Source organism: Physeter macrocephalus, chromosome 2 (assembly GCF_002837175.3).
Source record: "Physeter macrocephalus isolate SW-GA chromosome 2, ASM283717v5, whole genome shotgun sequence".
Lineage (NCBI taxonomy): Eukaryota > Metazoa > Chordata > Mammalia > Artiodactyla > Physeteridae > Physeter > Physeter macrocephalus.
Window position 1 is genome coordinate 13,592,903 of NC_041215.1, and position 8,073 is coordinate 13,600,975.

General features: G+C 47.3%; 1 protein-coding gene across 2 annotated transcripts in view; it reads right to left on the reverse strand.

The window, feature by feature from the left end:
- Nucleotides 1-7,869, reverse strand: part of BRD4 (bromodomain containing 4) — an 81,665-nt gene extending 73,796 nt beyond the window's left edge. Inside the window, exon 1 of one of the 2 annotated variants that reach the window (XM_028498897.2) lies at nucleotides 7,719-7,869. The gene's annotated coding sequence lies outside the window, so the exon portion shown is untranslated. The remainder of the gene's footprint in view (nucleotides 1-7,718) is intronic. The other variant, XM_028498905.2, reaches the window with a different exon arrangement.
- Between the last annotated feature and the right edge of the window lie 204 nt (nucleotides 7,870-8,073).

The window sequence follows — 8,073 nt, forward strand, 5'->3', positions numbered from 1 at the left end:
ACAGAGCAGATGCAATGTGTCCAACCCAGTTCCTTCCTTCTCTCCCTCTTGCATGCACACACACGCATGCACGCACACACACACATGCACACACACACGTGCACACACACAGCTTGCACTGGCAGGCTCCACACTCCATGCAGTCTGCCTGTTTCAACCCTCACAATAACGATCCGCTCACCTGAAACGTATGCTTCTTCAAACACAGCGGAAAATGTTTTAAGTGTAAAATCCCCAAATTTATCTCACTTACAAAAAACAATCTCAAAAGCCAATTCGCCCGCAAGCGTGTATGTGTTATTGCCTGGGATAGGACAAGTGGGGACGTTAGTCACACACAAAGACACGGATATTACTAATTCCTGTTTCTAGAAATTACATAATACCAAGCCCAACACCTCTCCCTGGCACTGCTTCCACAGTGTACCACTGTCTCTTGGCATAACAGCAACTAGGAACAAATAAGCAGTTTCAGCCTTAAGGGGACACCAAGACAAGAAAAGTGACCACAGGCAAAGTGAGGCCTGGACGGCTATTCTAGAAACCCTTTACGCAGAACAAAAGCAGCACCCTCCCGCCAATCGAATATAATACAGGTCAGAGACTCCCCTACCTTCCCGCAATCTGAATACAACACAGAGGCCAGACACCCCCACCTGTTGTCTACTCAGTCAATGCTTATTCATACAGATCCCATTTTACACATGAGGAAACTAGGGTTTAGGGAGATTATGTAACTTGCCTGAGGTCGAGGTCAAGGCCAGAAGGGAGCGGGCCTGGACTGATCCCTGACATGGACTCCACAGTTCTCAGTACACAGCTCCACCCAAGCCCAACCAACTCTGCTAGCCACAGCCCAGAGTCCTGGAACTTCCTACAATGAGCAGAACAGGCCAACACTTGTCAAGGAAAAGATCACAGAATACCCTACACCTAGGGTGAGCTTAAAAAAGCCTTTACTTTTAAGTATATCACAGATCAAAAAGAGAAAATGGCATATTCATTTAGGTACTCTTAATTTGCAATTAAATGCTCAGATCTGACCAATTCCTGAAAGAAATAGATTCTCCAGTGGGGTTTAACACAAACTGAAGGCATTCCACATGGACCTGGATACTGATGGCCCCTAGTAATGCTGACTGGCATCGACTGGTTCTTCTGGTCAACAGGCCCAAAGTCCACCAGCAAGAACTCAGCCTCCCCGCCAGACACTCCACTTTCCTGGCCCATCATCCAACTGCCTGCCTCCCTTCCAGGGAGACTCTGACTTGTGATAGAAACCTTCCTGCAGACCAGAATCCTTTCAACAAGTCCAGATGTCAACACAATTTAATTTAGGGCCAAAAGAGGCAGGGAAGGTATGGAGAGATGCTATGCTTGTGCTCCGCAAAAACTTCCTCCATCAGCAACTCCCACTCACTGTTGCCTTTGTTCAGACAACCAGGTTTTAATAATATAGTTAAGTTACATCTTAGGCCTGAGGATATACTGGACCACCTTCCCCTGATGGATCATTTCTCCAAACTCTGCAGCCAACAACATCCCAGGGTGGGCAACCCCAAAGCTTGCTGAATTTCCATTAATCCCATTACCACCACTTTTAATCTTATTACCAGATAAACAAATCCTCACCTAGAAAAACCAACCCCTACTTTAAACCACCTCCCACATTGATCTCTACTCACAGCTCACTTGAAGGAAGACGCAACATAGAGGGGGATCTGAAAGGCACCTGGCTGATCCTGATATCACCTGGTGACATGGTTTCCAGGCATGTCAGCTAGTCCACCTTCCTACCCTCAGCTGCTCTACTTTATAATACCTGGCTACCTCTTCCTACTTCTATTCTTCACCCTGGATAATGACAGCAAATAAGTAGCTAACCTTGAGAGAGCACTGCCTCATTTTATCCTCAACTGAAAGGCGGAGAAATGAAGTTTGGGGAAGGCTGAGTGATAGGCGAAGGTCACACAGCAATCAGGAGGGCCAGGATTCAAACTGGGGTCTAACTGTGCCACACTGGTGGTATCAGTCTTTGGAGCAGGGCAGCAAAAATGAGACAGGACTGGACTGCCAAGAGGCTGTTCAAGCCCTCCCCAGAGCATTCAAATAACACTGGACTTCTATCACAGAGTCAGGAATGCTGCGACTTGATTTCAGGAAACAAAGTCCAACTCTGGGCAGGAGAGTAGAAAGGTCAAAGAGCAAGATCTTGGAGACACTTCTGCTTCTCAGAAGGCTTCAGAACACACTCAAAACCACATTCTGTTTTTACACAGTTACTATTTGTGGGGGGGAAAAACTGTTAAAAACCTCACCCTTATAAACAAGACACTGTCAAGCTTAGATTAGAGAAAGGGAAATTCATGGAACTTTTCTAGAAAACTAATTTGTATCAACTTTCCAAAAACACACACCCTTTGGTCTGGTGATTCCATTTCTAGATATAAAAAAAAGAGAAAACTTGAAAATCATGTCCAAAAATAGCAGAATTAAATTATGGTAAATTCACATAATAGAATTTTAGGCAACCATTTAAAATAGAGTATTTTGGAAATGTTCACAGTGTAATATTTTTTTGAAAAATTAACAGCACAATCCAATTTTGTTACTCATGTAGAAAAAGACTGGCACAAAAACAGGGTTAGATTAACAATAATTTTTAACACTTAACATCACCTTAACACTGTATTTTCCAAATTTTAAAATATGACCGTGCACTACTTTTGTTTAAAGAGAAAAACCCATGCAATCTCTTTTGCAAATGATGTGGATCAACCAGTGCTATTCCCCCTCAGGATTTGGTCAAGAACAAATGTCTGCTCTGCCCTATCCTTGACACTGGACTCACTCTCCATCTATTTCTTTAGAATGGAATACATCCCATGATTTATGCTGGGACATGTGGATGCAGTTTAATCAAGTTTAATCAGTTGTAGCCTGCTTGGACTGGAAAAAAAAAGTGCTTTTAAAATTAACCTTTATAACAATGGTATGAGTTTGGGATGCATCTTTCAGACTGTTTTCTGTGCCTCACCAGCATTTCAAACTGTTCTCTAACAATGCACAATTTAAAAAACCAAATGCGGATCAAACCGTGCAGACTGTACTGCATGTCAACATGCTGACATCCTTGCACTTCCATTTCCTCATTTTTTAAATGGCTACACCACATTCCATTAAGCTTTTTTTAAACCCCTCCATCAAAGTACTAGAAAAATCATTGCAGTTAAAAAGTCACTGTGCATTCTCAAAAAGTTAAGTACCATGACTTAGCAATTCCACTCCTAGATATCGATCCAAGAGAAATTAATACAAATGTCCACACAAAAATTTGTACATGAATGTTCATAGCAGCACCATCCACAATACCCAAAAAAGTGGAAACCCAAATATCCATCAACTGAATAAATAAAATGTGACATATCCATCCATACAATGGAATATTAGTTATAAGAGAAATAAAGTACTGATTCATGCTACAGCACAAACGTTAAAAACATTATACCAAGTAAAAGAAGCCAGCCACAAAAGGTTATGTATCGTATGATTCCTGAAATATCCAGAATAGGCAAATTTATAGAGACAGAGTGTAAATCGGTGGTTGCCAGGGGGGATGGAACGTGACTGCTAATGAATAGGGATTTCTTTATGGAGGGATGAAAATGTTCTAAAATTGGATGTGGTGGTGGCTGCACCACTCTGAACATACTAAAAACCATTGATTTGTACGCTTTAAACTGGTGAACTATCATTTGTGAATTATATCTCAATAAGCCTGTTATAAAAACACTGAAAACAAAAAGTTAATAAAATGTTACAATGTTAGTATAATACTCAAAATATAATTTATATTCAATAAATATTTGGAGAGAATGAATACATTAAGAATACACGTACCACAGAAAATCACTGTGCAAATATCTTTTTGTCTTCCCTTATACACAGTAGAAGCTCAGGAACTAACTGTTACGATGGATTGGCCAATCACATGAAATCAGAATATTAGAAAGTGTTCAATGTTTTTAAACAAAAAAACAAAAAACAAAACCTTTTTACTGACAAAATGAGATCCACATTAAGAAATGCTACCCATACTTGTTTATTACCCACTTCAACTTCCTCTTAAAATACTTTTCCCAGGTCAGGATTGAACCACAGCCCAAACCCACTCACCACATTTCAAACTAAGTGGGAGACGCACAGTAGACAGTGCACAGAAGCAACTGCATGCCATGCTGCTTGGACTAGTCCTAAGTTTACTGCAATTAGGGATCTTAACGTTACCTTAGTTAAAATTCACGTCTCCTGGGCTTCCTTGGTGGCTCAGTGGTTAAGAATCCGCCTGCCAATGCAGGCGACACGGGTTCAAGCCCTGGTCCGGTAAGATCCCACATGCCGCGGAGCAACTAAGCCCGTGCGCCACAACTACTGAGCTTGTGCTCTAGAGCCCACAAGCCACAGCTACTGAGCCTGCATGCCTAGACCCCGTGCTCTGCAACAAGAGAAGCCACCGCAATGAGAAACCCGCGCACCACAATGAAGAGTAGCCCCCGCTCGCCGCAACTAGAGAAAGCCCGCAAGCAGCAACAAAGACCCAGTGCAGCCAAAAATAAATAAATAAATAAATAAATAAATAAATAAAAATAAATCATGTCTTCTGTTAAGTCACTACTGACCAATTATGCCCACTGTTAATATTTTACTGATTTAAAAGGAATTACTTGCACTTGGTATCATGGGCATGTCAAATTCTTCCTAAATTATCTCTCCAGTTTATTCACTCAAGGAATATTTTATCTGCTCTTCTAAGGTGCTGAGGATACACTAGAGAATAAAAATAGACAAAGCCAAGTAAACAAAACCCTGCCCTCACGGAACTTACAGTCTAGTAATAATAATAATAATTTAAGGAAATCTTATTTTTCACAAACTCGTGTCTTATGAATTAAATAAAATGCCAGCATCAGCAAAGAATCCCCACAATTTTCACCTTGCAAATGTTCAGTCTTTTTAATACACTAGAAGTCACAAAGATTTATTAAACATTAATTGAAACATTGAAACTGTTCTCAATGACAAGCTTTTCTCTCCTTTTAATAGATTTGCCAAGAACATAAAGACAAACGTGTCACCTTTACGATTTTATTCAAAATCAGAATTTGAAACATTTCACATCCACACAATCGTTACAGATGACGAGACAGCGGGTTGTCAGAGCAGATTTAACAGCCCAGGGTCTTCAAATCATTGATACGAAATGGTTTTTACTGAGAGTTTAAAAAAAACCAAAAAACAAAAAACCCTCCAATCTCCTTCCAGAATTCATAAATCTCAGGTCATTCAATAACCTGAATTGTGTAACATGAAAATACTGCATCCCCTCCACCTCCAAAAGCAAAAGTGCAACTTAGTACAAAGATCACAACAACTGCCTCAAAAAGGTAACTTTTGGAAACAAAGTCTAAATTCCTCTAAACAATTCAATAATTTAGCGGAAATTTTACAAAGTGGCCAATGATTCTCTTTGCAATTCTTAGGTAATTTTTTTCTCATCTCTATCCCAGGAAGGGAAGGTAACCACATAGACACCTGAGAACAGCCAACCCATCCTTAAAATGCAGCCATTTTCATGTTCTAACTTTCACCTGTAGGCAAAATTCCTTATCTTCAATTGGCTGGGGCTGAATTCTAGCAAGATTCACACATGTGGGCTCATCTCCTCAGGTTAAGACCAACTAAAACCGTCTTAAGAGACTAACTCACTCCACAGCTTGAGCCCTTAGATACTTTCTTACTAAGGTTAAGGGGTAGGGCAGATAACAGGGGAGCAATGCACTGTTTCAGATCAGGCTTTTCTCGATTTGGTCGAGGGAAATCATCAGAGAGGTTTATTTTCCCCAGGTTGAAGATTTGGGGGAGAAGGGATTAGTTATCTACAATGCCTTGGGGGAAAGATAAATCCCATCCAAATTAAACCGAAAATAATGTTTTATCATGTTATTGGCAAAGTCATAAAACAGACTGTGCCATCCAAAAACTTCTGGAAACTGGTAACATATTCATAAATCCTACTGGGTATCGCTTTCTTTACAACCTCCAAGGACTAAATTCCAAGAACTAACAACTTAAGGAACCTGACAGCCCCATTCATAAAAATCTCCCAAACATTATTACAGCACCAAAGAGCCACTGGCTTAGAGGTACACTGAGACGGTTTCTGTAAACACGAACAGGTAGAGCCCTCTCGAAGGTAAGCAAAGACACTTCAATTCTCATTCACTTCTCCAAGAGGTCACTTCTTGCATCCAGCACACACACAAAAAGTAACCCAAGGGCCAAGACCATACACCGCACGAGGCTGCACAAAACATTAAATGAGTAAACAAACAAAAACAACACTTCAGAAAACTATGCGTGATCTTGAGTAAAAGAGAGGTCACTCAGCAAAAGAACATGACTCATCCACAGGCCTGAACAGAAGTATTTATACTCCCCACTACACCAAAGTGGGATTTCCCATCTTCATCCAAGGCTGGGCCTTAGGAGTATCTCAGTCGGGTGAAGTTGTGTTATTTCCGTTTTGGAAGGAGGGGGTCATTTTATTTCGCTGAATCACAACTCCCCCACATCTCCACCCCATACCACCACCACGCACAAGACTGCAAATAGACGAGACCGTGGCAAGGACGCCAGCGAGCACCGACCGAGCAAAACAAAGCGCCCAGTGAGGGGCTGCCAGGCTGGGAGTGGGTGGGTAAAGGGGGCCAGGCTCGCCCCTCAGAGCACCGCTCCCGCCCCCAAGAGCCTGTCTCCGGGCAGGTGTGCAGCGGCAGCCTCCTCCCTCCACCTGGGGACCAGCCCCGTTCTCTGCAAACCTCCGGGGACAGCCCGGAAGATGAGGAAATGAGGGCGGGGGCGCGCTGCCCCGGCCTGGACAAGAGGACCAAGACACCAGGGAGCGCTTTGGGCCCGCCCCACGTGAGCGCCCGGGCCGGGGCCAAGCCCGCCCCGGGGACTGCGGCCGGGGACAGCGGCGCCTGTGACCATCACGCCGGGCCCGGACTTACCGGGGCCAGGCGCGCCGCGGAGTCCGCGGCGTCCGCTTCCTCCTCCCCGGCCTGGACAAGAGGACCAAGACACCAGGGAGCGCTTTGGGCCCGCCCCACGTGAGCGCCCGGGCCGGGGCCAAGCCCGCCCCGGGGACTGCGGCCGGGGACAGCGGCGCCTGTGACCATCACGCCGGGCCCGGACTTACCGGGGCCAGGCGCGCCGCGGAGTCCGCGGCGGCCGCTTCCTCCTCCTCCTCCTCCTCCTCACTTGACAAAATGGCGGCGACAGGAAGTGCCGGGCGCCTCGGCCCGCCCCCCGCCCGCCCCCGGCCACCCGCCCCGCCGCTGCGCCCGCGCCCCCCGCCCGCGCCCCTGCCCTGCAGCCCTGCCGGAGCCGGGGGACGGCGGCGTCAACGGCGGGGCGCCCGCGAGCCGCCCTGCCGCCAAAGGCGCAGGCGGCCCTGGCCGGGCGCGAACGGCGCGGGGACGCGGGAGGCCCGCAGGCCCGAGCCCGCGTCGCCCCGGCCTCCCCGCCCCCGCGCCGCGCCGATGGCGTAGGTGCTGGCGCACCGGCCCCATTACGCAATGCAGGTTACGCGGGCCGCGCCGCGGAGCTCCGCCGGCTGCCCCGCGCCGTCCGCCGCCCCGAAGGGCACCGGTCCTCACCTGAGACGCTAGGCCGCACGCCGCCCCCGCCGGCCGCCGGCCGCCAGCCGCCGCCGCCCCTTCCTCTTCGGGCTGCCTGCGCGGCGCCGGGGCCCGCCCGCCGCTCCGCCGCGCTCACAGGCCCCGCTTGCCCGCGGGCACTGCCGGCAGCCGCCGCTGCCGCAGCCACCGCTTCGGCTCCTAGGTTGCGGGAGAGCAGAACAAACAGCCCTACCTCCGCCGCCGCCGCCGCCGCCGCCAGCGCACTGACGTCACCGCGCACGCTGCGCGCGCGGTCACCCGCTGTCGCCGCCCGGCGTGCGCGCCCGAGACCGTTCCCGGCGAGAGCGAGCTCAAGAGAGCTGGCGGCAGGGAG